Source organism: Dendrobates tinctorius, unplaced genomic scaffold (genome assembly GCF_039654945.1).
Source record: "Dendrobates tinctorius isolate UK_male_01 unplaced genomic scaffold, ASM3965494v1 ptg000250l, whole genome shotgun sequence".
NCBI classification, from domain to species: Eukaryota; Metazoa; Chordata; class Amphibia; order Anura; family Dendrobatidae; genus Dendrobates; species Dendrobates tinctorius.
In genome coordinates this window covers 64,279,954-64,293,610 of record NW_027361917.1, presented here as the reverse complement: position 1 = coordinate 64,293,610, position 13,657 = coordinate 64,279,954, and the positions used below count along the sequence as shown (strand labels likewise).

Here is a 13,657-nt window from a genome sequence, read left to right as displayed (position 1 = left end):
GCGGTAGATAAGAAACATGAAGGAGCGTGGTCATACTATAGAGACCCAATTAACTTCAACTTTGAGTAATACTGAGTTTAGTACTCTCAAAAATAAAGTTGATACTGTTTTATTAACACATCGAAAAACTCTAGAAGAACGGAAGAGGTCTAAATTTCAACGTGACACAGAAGACTACCTGAATAACAGAGTGTACAGATGGGAAGATCCAGCACCAAGACACTACCGTTCCAGACCCCGCCGCCACCAAGGGGGATACACAGCCTCCGGGGGATCCTCTCCAGTTGGTGGTTCTTCACCAGGATCCGGGAGCGACACTGGCAGCACCTCTCTTTCCAGAGTTCCTTTTTTAGGTCAAAACGCACGCCAACAAGGCGGTCGAGGAGGAGGGGAACAAAATCGCCAGATGACTCTTCGGTCGCAACAGGTAGGAGTCCAAACTTAATTGTAAATATCTCTGATTACTCCCTTTCTCCTTTAGAATTTAAAGTGCTAAACCTAGGACTCTCATTCTGTCCAACACCAAGATGGGATGCTTTCCAATTAGAGAAAGACCTACAACAATTTTACCGCAACATTAGATTAAAGGTACATTTTGACGATTCTTCAACAAGGGTAGCCAACAGCATAGCTCCAGATTCCAATCGGGTCATTAGCCCCTCGATTACAATTGACAACTTAGGACTACACAACCCAAGTAGCTTTATGCCTCCCAAAACCAATCATGCAGTTGAGACTTTTATAGACCTTCTTGACAGGGATATTAAACAGACCATCCATGACCAACGATTGGGCCTACTTCCCGTCCGCCATAATTTATCACCTGTTGAAAAACAAGCTATCTCATCCTTGAGGGACAATCCAAACATCATTATAAAACCGGCAGACAAAGGAGGAGCAATCGTTGTCATGAACAAGAATCAATACATGACCGAAATTCAGAGACAACTCTCGGATACCAACACATACAGGAAAGTTCATACTGACCCGACATTCCAAATACGTAGGAAAATAGACCAAATTCTTGACAAACATATGCAGCTTAAGACCATAGATGCAAAGACTAGAACATTTCTGACAAACCAACATCCCATAACCCCGGTACTCTACACCCTCCCCAAAATCCACAAAAACCTACACAACCCTCCTGGACGTCCAATAGTAGCTTCCACGGACTCCATCCTCAATCCTTTATCCATTTTTCTAGAGAAAATATTAACTCCATTTACTCACACCACTAAATCTTTTATTTTGGACACAGGCGATTTCCTGAATAAGATTCGTTCCATTAATTCCGTTTCACCCAGCAGCATTCTCTGCACCTTTGATGTCAACAGTCTATACACATCAATAACACATGATAAAGGTATAGAGGCAGTCAGACTAACTCTCATGGAAGCTAATACTGCACCGGACACACAGGCTTTGTGTTCGGACCTTCTAAATGTAGTCTTACGGGAAAACTTCTTCCGATTCCAGGATGATTTTTTCATCCAGACATGCGGCACCGCGATGGGCTCTAATGTAGCCCCCGCGTACGCAAATCTTTACATGGATAAGTTTGAACGAGACTACATTTACGCCAATCCACTTTTCCAGGAATTTGCCACAGTGTGGCTTCGCTACATTGATGATATTTTTTGCATATGGGGTGGGGACTCAACTAGCCTTTCTAAATTCTATGATACCATCAACAATGCCAGGCATGAGCTGAAATTTACAATGTCCCACAACCTGGAATCAATCAGTTTTTTGGATACTAGGGTCAAAAAAGATGCACAAGGAACACTGTCATCCGATCTTTACACTAAACCCACCGATTGCAATAATCTCCTTCTGTATGACAGTTGTCATCCAAGGTCCACCCGTAATAGTCTCCCACGATCACAGTTTAAAAGGATTACCAGGATTGTATCAGATCCTTCGACTAGAGACCTCAGATTACAAGAAATGTCTGATAGATTTGAATCTAGGCATTATCCATCTACACTTCTGGCTTCTGAGATGACTAAAGCACGGATTGACCCCGACACCACCAGAACCACAACAATCAAACCACCCAGACTCCCATTCGTCCATGGTCACCACCCGTCCATGCAAAGAATACATAATCTCATCCACAAACATTGGCCTTTATTGACCAGATCCTATCCTAGGATTAACCTCTTTAAATCCCCACCATTGATGTGCCTGAGGAGACCTCAAAATCTTAAGGACAAGCTTGTCCGGGCTGACCTGGGTACCTCCAGTCACATCAATACACATACTCTAACAGGACAAAAGAGAACAGGTACATTCCCTTGCCTAAACTGCATGAGCTGTTCCAATATCATCAAAGGCAGTGAGATAGTCCACCCACGTTCTGGCAAATCCTATCCAATTAGGGATTACTTCACTTGTGAAACTAACTTCGTCGTTTACATCATCAAATGTCCATGTGGTTTATTGTACGTGGGTGAAACCACCCAGGCAATCAGGGACAGAATATCCAGTCACAAGTCTACGATTAGATGCGGGAAAACATGGCTCCCACTTCCTGCCCATTTCAAGGAAGCCCGACACAACGTATCACAACTACGGTTCCAAATTATTGAAAAAGTCCCTAGACCCAAAAGAGGTGGGAACCATGTTCGCCTTTTAAAGCAACGGGAGACATTCTGGATCTACACACTAGACACCTTACATCCGAGGGGTCTCAATCGAGAAATCGATTGGCTAATATAATAATTTTTATAAAAATTCCTTTTTTTTCTCTTCCTCTTTCCCTAGACTCATTGATTGGTTGCCTCCTTGAGTCTCCCCTTTTTACATCTAACCCAAGCGGTAAGATAATGAAACATAATGTGTTTTTGTTTTTTGTTTTTGTTTTTTGTTTTTTGTTTTTCTTTTTTGTTTTTGTTTGTTTTTTCTTTTTCTTTTTCAAGTTTGCAAAAAAGTTTTCCACAACCCCCCCCTCCCCCCTTTTTTTTCCCTTCCTCTGTTTGAAGGCATTTTGCCGTACAATTTATTTTCACCTTTTCTTTACAAATTTGGTCTTTTTATTTACTTTTCAAAAAAAAATTTTTTCCCCTTATATTTTTTTTCCTTGCAGGCTTTTTTTTCCTTCTTTTTTTCTTTTTTTCCCCCCTTGTTCCTTTTTCTCTTTATTTTTTACTTTTTATTTTTTACTTTTTATTTTTTATTTTTTACTTTTTATTTTTTATTTTTTACTTTTTATTTTTTGTTTATTTTTATTTTTATTTTTTTATTTTCTACTATTCTCATTTTATATCTTTATTTTTCCCTTTATTATTTTTCCTTCTTTATTTTTCCTTTTTTCTAATCTTCATAATTCATTTGATTTGAGTTCATAACCTTCTCCATTCTCTCCCCTAGGTCTGACATCACTCTTTTCATTTCTTTTATTTTTTATGTTTGTTTAAGTTTGGACTCCTACGCAATTCAAATGCTGTATATTTACATGTATGATTTGCAATAATACTGTTCGTTTATATTTGTTTCCATATGTTAATTGCCCAGTCTCTTTATATATAGCACACTGCACCTCCCCCCCTGATGCGTGTGTCCCACTCAGAGCTACAGCAGTCTCTGCATGGCCTCATTAGGTTTTCTTTGATTGCGCTCTACTGCGCATGTGTGAACAGCCAGCGCCATCTTTTTGGTGGGGATCACTGTGAGACACTACGGCCGTGCTCCAATGCACACGCCCCGGCATCTGATGTCACTTCCGGTCACATGACCGGACCAGACAGGATAAAAAGCACAGCCTGTGATCCAGCGCTCACTCACTGCTCTGGCACCATTGTGCAGACTTCACACTCCACTGAGCCACCAATAATAGTAAGTACTGTCCCATTGGGACCACTGCTGTACCACCAACCTTACCATGGTCCCTACCCAGGACCACCGCTGCATCACCAACTTTTGTATGTTCCCAATCCAGGACCACCAATCCTGCCACATCTCTAATGTACCCCCTTTTTCTTTGTTTAGCAGTGGCATATTTACCAGTCCACCACCTCTTCAAGGAACAGGATTTAGCGGCAACTTTGGTATATTTCTTTGTTTTCCCTAAATAGAATACAGCTTTTGTCTGGACAGCTAGATACCTGGGCATATTTTTACAGTCCCTCACTGTCTTTTTTGTATACAACTAGCTACGCCACTTATGCTGGTTAATCTGTTTTATCCATCTGTCCTCCAGACACCCAGTTCAGTACTTGATTTTTTACTCTTTATTCTTTATTTTTTATTTTTTTATTTTTTTTCTTTGTCACCCTAACGATATGTTCATCTATCCCTACTTACAGAATATGCTATCAACTCATTTATGCCTAGCAGTGACACTATCGATTTGGTGAAAACAGACCCTACATTCAATTGAAAAGGGTATGACCACGCTCCTTCATGTTTCTTATCTACCGCGTTATCTCTCAGTTTCACGTGTTTGATGTCTCCACATCTTTCTAAATATTCTAGTGCTTATATTCCATGCTCTCTGGATACTATGTGTATATATTTTGTATAAAGTTTACAATTTTTTGATATTTTTATGTATGTATTTTATTACAGCGACTTTGTGATAAAGGCCGATGTGGCCGAAACGTCGTTTGATGTCGCTTCCTCACTGTCAAGCAATAAATTTACTTCACATTAAGTACAATCAGCGTGTGCAGTGACTATACATTGTTTATGCGATTCTGGGACTATCCGTTCCTTCTCACTGGCACCGCGAACTCGAACCCTCTGGCCGAGTGCTAACCATCTGTATTACCATTTTGTACCTTTGGCAGCTCTACCTAATGCGGAAACATTGTCCAGATTGTTTGTTGAGCATGTGGTGCGGTTGCATGGGGTACCCTTGAATGTGGTGTCTAATAGAGGAGTGCAATTTGTTTCCAGATTTTGGAGGGCTTTTTGTAAAAGGTTGGGTATTGGTCTGTCCTTTTCATCCGCTTATCATCCAGAGACTAATGGGCAGACCGAGCGGACCAATCAGTCGCTGGAGCAAATTCTGCTTTGCTTGACCTCAGACCGACAAGATGATTGGTGTTCTGTGTTACCGGTGGCTGAGTTTGCATTTAACAACCACGTTAACCAGTCTACGGGTACATCTCCCTTTTTCTGCAATTATGGGTTTCATCCTCATTTTGGAGAATTTTCCCGTTTGAATTCTGGGTGTCCTGGGGCGGATGAGACGATCCAGCGTTTGGGGGAGGTATGGCGAGAGGTCCAGAGTAACATTACGAAGGCCCAGGACAAATTTAAATTTTTTTGCGGACAAAAAATGATCCGCGGGACTGGTGTTTCAGATTGGGGATAAGGTATGGTTGTCCACCAAGAATATAAGACTCAAGGTCCCCTCTGCGAAGCTTGGACCCAAGTTTATCGGTCCTTATGAAATTACCGAGGCAGTTAACCCGGTGGCTTTTCGGTTGCGTCTCCCGCCATCTCTGCGGGTCCCAAATGTTTTTCATAAGACCCTTTTGAAACCTGTGAGGTCCGCTGGGGAGGGATCATCAGCTTCCCCAACACCAGTTTTGGTAGATGGGCAGTCAGAGTACAAGGTGGAACGAATTGTTGCCTCCAGGTTGGTCCATCGTGCCCTTCAATATCTGGTACATTGGAAAGGCTACGGTCCTGAAGAACGCTCGTGGGTTCCTGCTCGATCGGTTCATGCGGATCGGTTGGTCCGGGCCTTTCACGCCAAGTACCCTGAGAGACCTGGGGGTCCAGTGGCCCCCCATTGAGAGGAGGGTACTGTCATGATCCAGGATGGGGTTTCGCTTTGGCCCGTCCTGGTCTGACTGGCGGTTAATTGTTCCGCCTCTCCCTGGCAGAGGGCCGCTATTTAATTCTCACTGGACCTAGGTCCGGTGTCAGTTATACTCCTGCCCTCGGCTGAGTTGGTTGACCTTGTGCGTACGTGTGCCTTGTGCTTGATATCTTGCTTGCTTGTTTGGTTTTGATCCGGTTCTGTCCCTGTTACGAGTTCTGCCTGTCCCTCTTGTACTGCGCTACCTCTCGTGTATGACTCTCTGCTTGTGACCCGACTTCTCTCTGCTCGTCCCCATGGTACCATGTCGCCCTCTTGTGTATGACCTTTGGCTTTGTCTGACCTCCCGTCTGTTTATCCCTCCTGTACCTCGCTGTCCGTACTGTGTATGAATTCCGTTTTGCCTGACTCTGAGTTTTCTGTCTTCTCTGAAAGCAGGACGCTAAGCCCCACCCCCTTGCAGTCACGTGACCATAGGTCCCGTGCCGACTTGCTAAACTTCATCACTCAGGTCCTGTGCACCTATACTTTCTGGCTGTCCTGATCCCCAGGGGTCCCTACAGTGCGGGTGAGTCCCAGCTCAGCGGAGGCTGTACGCCGGCGCTATCAGGATCCTGATATGGGGTACTCGGTACCGGGCCGGTCTCTCAGAGGGGATTGTCACAGCAGCGGTGACCCGGTCCGTGGCCTTGGGCGCCCATGTAAAAGGGGTTGAGTTGGGAATAAAGTTCATAAGTGATTCGTGACGCCACCTGTGGTGTTCGGCAAGGGAGGTGTTAGGCCGACGCTGCAGACAGATCCTCTGGGACGGATGGTGTGGTGCAGCAATGATGTTGCAGCCCTCCACAGGTAGGGCTGTTGGTCCCAGGGCAGTGTAGCGGAATGTTTAGGAAGAGGGTGCAGTGTTTGGCACAGAGATGTAGCAGTGCTGAGGATGTTGCAGGAAGGAGGCAAGGACACAACAGGGTGCAGTTTCTTTACCTTTACTTGGCAAACGCAGTCCAGGGTCCTGATTACATATGGCACAGGAGCAGGCTAGCCAGGAAGCAACTCAGGAGTCTCTCTAACAGATGGGTTGTGTAGTCTCCTTCCTAGCGCTGGCTTGAGGTACATGCAGTACAGTGTTACATTGAAGTTCCTCCTTCTTATTGTCTCTTAGAACTACCTCGTATGGCAGAAAGCTGTAACCCTCTATCTCTCTTGGCTCACCCGTCGCTGTTGTGCCTCCGAGTCTTAGTTGGGAATAGAGCATTTACAGCTTCCTATTCCTCTGGTTTCTGTTGCAGGACCTTCAGTATCCATACAACCGTGGAGACCAGGCTCCAGATCATGCGCTCTCACTGGGAGGGAGATCTCTTTCCTCAGCTCAACCTCCAGCTTCTCTCCACATGTCTACACACGTTGCCCTCCTCACACTAACTGCCTATTTCCCCTCCTGGCCCTCAGAGTGTGCTCCTCCCCAAATCCTGGTTCAGAGCTCCCTCTGCTGGCCTGGAATGGGAACTGTGTTGCATGTAAATGATTAACTGATAGAGAGACCCTTCCTTGCTTCTAAGCATGACATCACCTTCCCTGGAGGAAGGTAATGCCACTGTGGCGACCATACTCCTGGGGGCGCCACATTCCCCCCTAGTACAAGTCAGCACTCCTGGGCTGATGAAAGAAAACATGAATAACATATAACCATGTAAACAGTATGAAGGTTACAAGATTTTGAAAAATGAAAAATGTACAAAAGCCAAATGCTTCAAAAATAGTCCTATGATGATAAGTCCAAGCATCAATGTCCATGGTCCATTCCTGGGCAAATGGTGAACTATATACAAGTTGGTTTTGACCACACAAGTCCCGTGGTCCAATGTCCATTAAAACATGAAACAAGAACTTCAAAAAGGCTTCTTACAGGTTATCTGTAGGCACAAAACTTGAGAACAGTTACATATATACACAATTTCAACATTCACATAAACTTAGCTATATACGATATCTGATTGGTGGTATACCTTGTGTAGTATGGGTAGACCTGCGTAACAATGGTGTGACTGGGGATCTTACTAGTTGTCTAGTGCTAACTACTGGTGTAGTTAAACTAGGTAGTATTCTCCTACTGACTCTTAGTCTCACCATGGGTATGACAGATTCACCACTGGCAGGGCGAGGGTTCTCTGGCTTCACTGCTGGTATGGCATCTGCTACCTGAACTTCTTGATTTTCAGAGTTCTCAGGAGTCACTTCTTCTTGTGCTACCAGTTGGGGAAATGTCAACACTGGTACCACTATAGCATCATTTACTTTAGTCTAATTTGCAGGGAATTCTCCAAGTATGGTGCTGACCTTTTCTTCTTCTATGGGTTGGACGTTATCTTGTTCTTCCATTCTTTATCTTAACTAGTCAGGGCATAATTTCAAATGATCCCTTGATACTACTGCTGAGGTTTCTCCTCCATCTTTACTAATAAGGTACACCTTGGTATTGTCAAAGTTTGAGGGTAGAATGGTATAGGGTTCAGCTTCCCATTGGTCATCCAATTTATGCATCCTCCTTTTCCTCTTGAGGACTTGTTCTCCTGGTGACAAGGGAACTGCAGGGGCATGCTGATTGTAGCTCCTCTCTCTTGTTTTTGTCTTGCCTGAGCTTGACTCTTTTTCACACATTCTTGTACTCTTCTGTACTGTTGCTGCCTCTCTGTATCCCAGTCAGCATCTGGTGATGTTACTTCAGGTGTCAGGGCTCCCATATCCAAGTCAATAGGCAGCTTACCAGGCCTTGCTCTCATTAGGTAGGCTGGAGTGCAGTTGGTGGAATTCACAGGAATATGGTTGTAGAGGTCTACCAGATCTGGCAACTTTTCTGGCCACAGATTCCTCTCTTCCAACGGCAAGGTCTTCAGCAGGTCGATCACCACCTGGTTCATCTTCTCACACATGCCATTGGTCTGTGGGTGGTACGGTGTTGTCCGGATCTTCTTACAACCATACAAGTGACAGAATTCCTAGAACACTTCTGCCTCAAAGGTGGGACCTTGCTCTGTAAGCACTCACTCAGGATATCCATGTGGTCTACAGAAATGCTGTTGGAATGCTCTGGCTGCTGTCCTGGCTGTTTGATCTTTGACAGGCACAACTACCAGGAATCTTGAGTAGTGGTCCACGATGGTAAGAGCATAGATGTAGCCTGACCGGCTTGCGACCAACTTCACATGGTCCAGGGCAACCAACTCAAGTGGCTGCTTGGTCACTATTGGCTACAGAGGAGCTCTCTGGCTGTTTCGATCTTTTCTGCGCAGGTTACATTGTCCACACTCCCGGCACCACTTTTCAATAGCTTTCCTAATACCAGCCCAGTAGAATCTCTCCCCGAGCAATGCATCTAATTTCTTCCATCCGAAGTGTCCAGCTCCATTGTGGTATGCTTCCAAGACCATTGATGCCTCTCTCTTTGGGATTATCACCTGCCAAACGAGGTAATTGATACTCCTCCTACACAGCTTTCCTTCATAAATGAACAGCCGGCCTCTCTCCTTCCACAACTGCTGGGTTTCCTCAGGAGCATTCGACTCTGGGCGTGAGTCAGCTTGTGACAGTAGCTCCTTCACCAGGCGGACTGTGGGGTCATTATCCTGAGTTTCTGCCCAGTCATGATGGGTCAATGGATTTAGAGTGACCTCTTTCAAGCCAGACCGTCTGTTTCTCACTCCTTGGACACGTTGGGCTGCAATTGGCCGGTGGAAGGGAGGTAACTCTATTTCTTCAAGAGCCTCAGGGTCTTCTCCTGCATCTGGCAGATTAGGCATTCTGGACAGCGCATCAGCATTGGCATTCTTGTGCCCTGCCTGGTACTTGATGGTAAACTCATAGTTAGACAGCCGAGCCATCCATCGCTGCTCCAGTGCACCTAGTTTTGCAGTGTCCAAGTGAGTCAACGGGTTGTTGTCCATGAAGATGGTAAACTTGGCTGAAGCTAGGTAATGCTTGAATCTTTCAGTCACAGCCCAGACCATGGTGAGGAACTCCAGCTTGAAGGAACTGTAGTTGTCTGGGTTCCTTTCAGTGGGACGAAGCCTCCTGCTGGCGTAGGAGATCACCCTTTCTTTGCCATTCTGTACCTGCGACAGTACTGCTCCAAGTCCCACGTTGCTGGCATCAGTATACAACACAAAGGGCTGGTCATAATCTGGGTAGGCTAGAACTTCATCTCCTGTGAGAGCCACCTTCAGTCTGGTGAAGGATCTCTCCAACTCCTCAGTCCATTCAAAGGTGGAACTTTTCTGTTTGGCCTTCTTGGACTGCCCCACCAGAAAATTTTGCATAGGAGTGGCTATTTCAGTGAGGCCTTTGATGAACCTTCGGTAGTAGCCTACCAACCCAAGGAATTGGCGTACTTCATGGAGGTTGCTGGGCTTCGGCCAGTCCCGGATGACTGTGACTTTGTCAGGATCTGGTGCCACACCTTCTGCACTCACCACATGACCGAGGTACTGTACCTTGGGCTTCAGGAGGTGGCATTTGGAAGGCTTCACCTTCAGGCCAAAGTTGGACAAGGCTTCAAACAATTCAGCCAGGTGCTCCAGATGGTCTTCATAAGTCTTGGAGAAAACAATGACATCATGAAGGTACAACAGGACTGTCTCAAAGTTCATGTGTCCCAGGCAGCACTCCATCAGCCATTGAAATGTCCCTGGGGCAGTGCAGAGCACGAATGGCATATAGTTGAACTCACAGAGACCCATTGGAGTGGTAAATGCTGTTTTCTCCTTGTCTGCCTCTGCCACGGGAACCTGCCAATACCCACTAGTGAGATCTAAGGTGGAAAAGTAGTTAGCAGTTTTAAGTGCAGCTAATGACTCTTCAATTCTGGGTAATGGGTAGGCATCCTTATGTGTAATGCTGTTAATTTTTCTGTAATCAACACACATTCTCATGGTACCATCCTTTTTCTTCACAAAAACTATTGGGGCTGCCCAGGTGCTACAACTGTCTCTGATAACCCCTGCTTCCTTCATCTCTTTCAACATACCCTTGGCACATTGGTATTGTGTGGAGGGTATAGGCCGGTACCTTTCTTTAATGGGTGGATGATCTCCAGTGGGGATATGATGTTGAACCCTTTTGCCTTCCCGAAATCTAGGGGGTGTTTACTGAATACCTGCTCATACTCCTGGGTCACCCTGTAAACCCCATTTTCTGGTATGAAGGTGTAGAGTCAGTCCCCACCTGCAGTTGCTGGCACCACTCCTCCAGCTGCTTTACAGAGCCATTGTCCTCCACCTGGTTGGATGAGACCAAGGGCTCTGCTACCTGCATTGCATTGTTACTGACAGTGAGCAGCTTAGCAACTGTGGCATACCGAGGTATTGTGGCCTCTTCCTCCCCACAATTCAAAAGGCGTACAGGTACTCTCCCTTTTCGTACATCAACTACCCCTCTGGCTGTCAGGACAGTGGGCCTGCTATTAGAGTATACTGGCTCTGCCAATGCCTGGTAATCTTTTCTTCTGAGGCCTATGGCTGCCCGACACCAAATCAACATTTCACATCTGGGGGGTATTGCAATGGGGAAAGCATCACTCACTCTGATACTGCCAATTTCTCCGCCAGAGAGTTCTACCTGCTGTCTTTGCATCAGAGCCTTGATCTCCTTCTGCAGGACTCGTTGTTCACTGGAACCAGCAGTCTCAGCCACCTGTTGCAACAAGTCAATTACCTCGGAAAGACTTCTGGGGGTTGGCCCTCTGCCCCAGGGGTTGCTCGTTTAAAGGACAAAAGCTTGCAAGATGACCTGCCTTGTAGGAGCGACGACAGATGGGACGTCCGTCCTGGTCATAGCGATCGTTGTTCCTCCCTTGGAGTGGCGGGGTTCTCCTCCTCCGGAGCCACGGGACATCCTCTGGATTGGAAGCAAGCTGGATCTTTTCCTTGGTGAACACCTGCAGGGACTGCATGGTTTTAGTAAGTGCAGCCATTCCTTTGGTCAACTCCTGGACCTGAAGACGCAGCTCTTCTGTAGGATCTTTATCCAGAGTCTGTGCATCAGGCTCCACAGGGATAGAAGAGAAAGATGTTGCTTCCTGGTGGTAGGTGATCGCTGGGCACCTAGGGGGCGCTGGACGGCTGACAGTTGATTCCTGCAGCACCTGAATAACCCTGTCCTTGAAATCAGCAAAGTCCAGGTCAGGGTTTTGTAGGGTTATGGTGCGCAGCTGCACTCTGTGGGTGCTGGATAGGAGTCCTTCAATGAACTGCTCTTTGAACAGTTTGTCTTCCTCTTTCACACTGTCAGGATCAATTTGCTTGACGGCTCGCAGCGCCTCCTGCAGGTTAAGAGCATAGTCCCTTATACTGCCCTGTACTTTCTGTTTACATCCAAAGAACCTCATCTTGATTTCAGCGGCAGTGCGGGTGTCAAAGGTGCTTCTTAGCTTGGTCAAAATCTTTTTAACAGTCTTTGTCAGTGTCCTGCCAGGCTTTTACTTCTCTCTGTGCTGCACCTGTTAGCTGCCCAATCAGGATGTTCACCTTGTGGCTTTCAGACAGAGGATACACCTCAAACAAACTGCACAGTCTCTCTTTAAGTTCACTCAGGGTATGGGACTCACCTGAGTACTGCGGTAACCAGGCCGCTCCCGGTATGTAGGGCATGGACAGCGGCATTATGGGGACCTCTGCGGTGGGGGCTACCGGAGCCGCAGCCGTGTTGGGCACTGCATCTTGCGGCGCTGAGGGGCTGGCGGGGGGCGTCCGCCGCTGCATCGGCGCTTGCCTGAGACATTTTCCTTCCCCCTAGTTAACGGTTGCCAGGCTCCGGGGTTGAGCGGCTTACTGGCTGTAGGCCTCAGCTCCTCCCCTCCTCGCGCGCTGTCCTCTCTTCCCACGCGGCACTTCACTTCTTCGTGCTCTGCGCCAGGCTCCGCCCATGAAGGCCTGCCCCTTTTCTTCCCGTGCGCGCCAATCAGCGGGATAATGGCAGCAATGGCTCCAATTTCGCACAGTCTATAGCACACAACAGTCTTTGGCACACAGGACCCAGGGATACCGGGCTCCGTAATCCTGTTCGTGACGCCAAAATGGGTCGCCCTCCCAGGGCTGTGGGGTACTCGGTACTGGGCCGGTCTCTCAGAGGGGATTGTCACAGCAGCAGTGACCCGGTCCATGGCCCTGGGCGCCCATGTAAAAGGGGTTGAGTTGGGAATAAAGTTTATAAGTGATTCGTGACGCCACCTGTGGTGTTCGGCAAGGGAGGTGTTAGGCCGATGCTGCAGACAGATCCTCTGGGACAGATGGTGTGGTGCAGCAATGATGTTGTAGCCCTCCACAGGTAGGGCTGTTGGTCCCAGGGCAGTGTAGCGGAATGTTTAGGAAGAGGGTGCAGTGTTTGGCACAGAGATGTAGCAGTGCTGAGGATGCTGCAGGAAGGAGGCAAGGACACAACAGGGTGCAGTTTCTTTACCTTTACTTGGCAAACGCAGTCCAGGATCCTGATTACAGATGGCACAGGAGCAGGCTAGCCTGGAAGCAACTCAGGAGTCTCTCTAACAGATGGGTTGTGTAGTCTCCTTCCTAGCGCTGGCTTGAGGTACATGCAGTACAGTGTTACATTGAAGTTCCTCCTTCTTATTGTCTCTTAGAACTACCTCATATGGCAGACAGCTGTAGCCCTCTATCTCTCTTGGCTCACCCGTCGCTGTTGTGCCTCTGAGTCTTAGTTGAGAATAGAGCATTTACAGCTTCCTATTCCTCTGGTTTCTGTTGCAGGACCTTCAGTATCCATACAACCGTGGAGACCAGGCTCCAGATCATGCGCTCTCACTGGGAGGGAGCTCTCTTTCCTCAGCTCAACCTCCAGCTTCTCTCTACACGTCTACACACGTTGCCCTCCTCACAC

The 13,657-nt window shown here is 46.9% G+C and overlaps 2 long non-coding RNA genes across 2 annotated transcripts in view; both read left to right on the top strand.

Annotated features, from left to right (window-relative positions):
- LOC141063595 (uncharacterized) overlaps positions 1-13,657 on the top strand; it is a 1,081,275-nt gene that overhangs the window by 384,869 nt on the left and 682,749 nt on the right. The gene's annotated exons all lie outside the window — the stretch shown is intronic.
- On the top strand, positions 49-4,836 carry LOC141063592 (uncharacterized). The gene is made up of 3 exons (XR_012224901.1): positions 49-427; positions 4,311-4,389; positions 4,573-4,836. It is a non-coding gene; the product is annotated as an uncharacterized lncRNA (long non-coding RNA).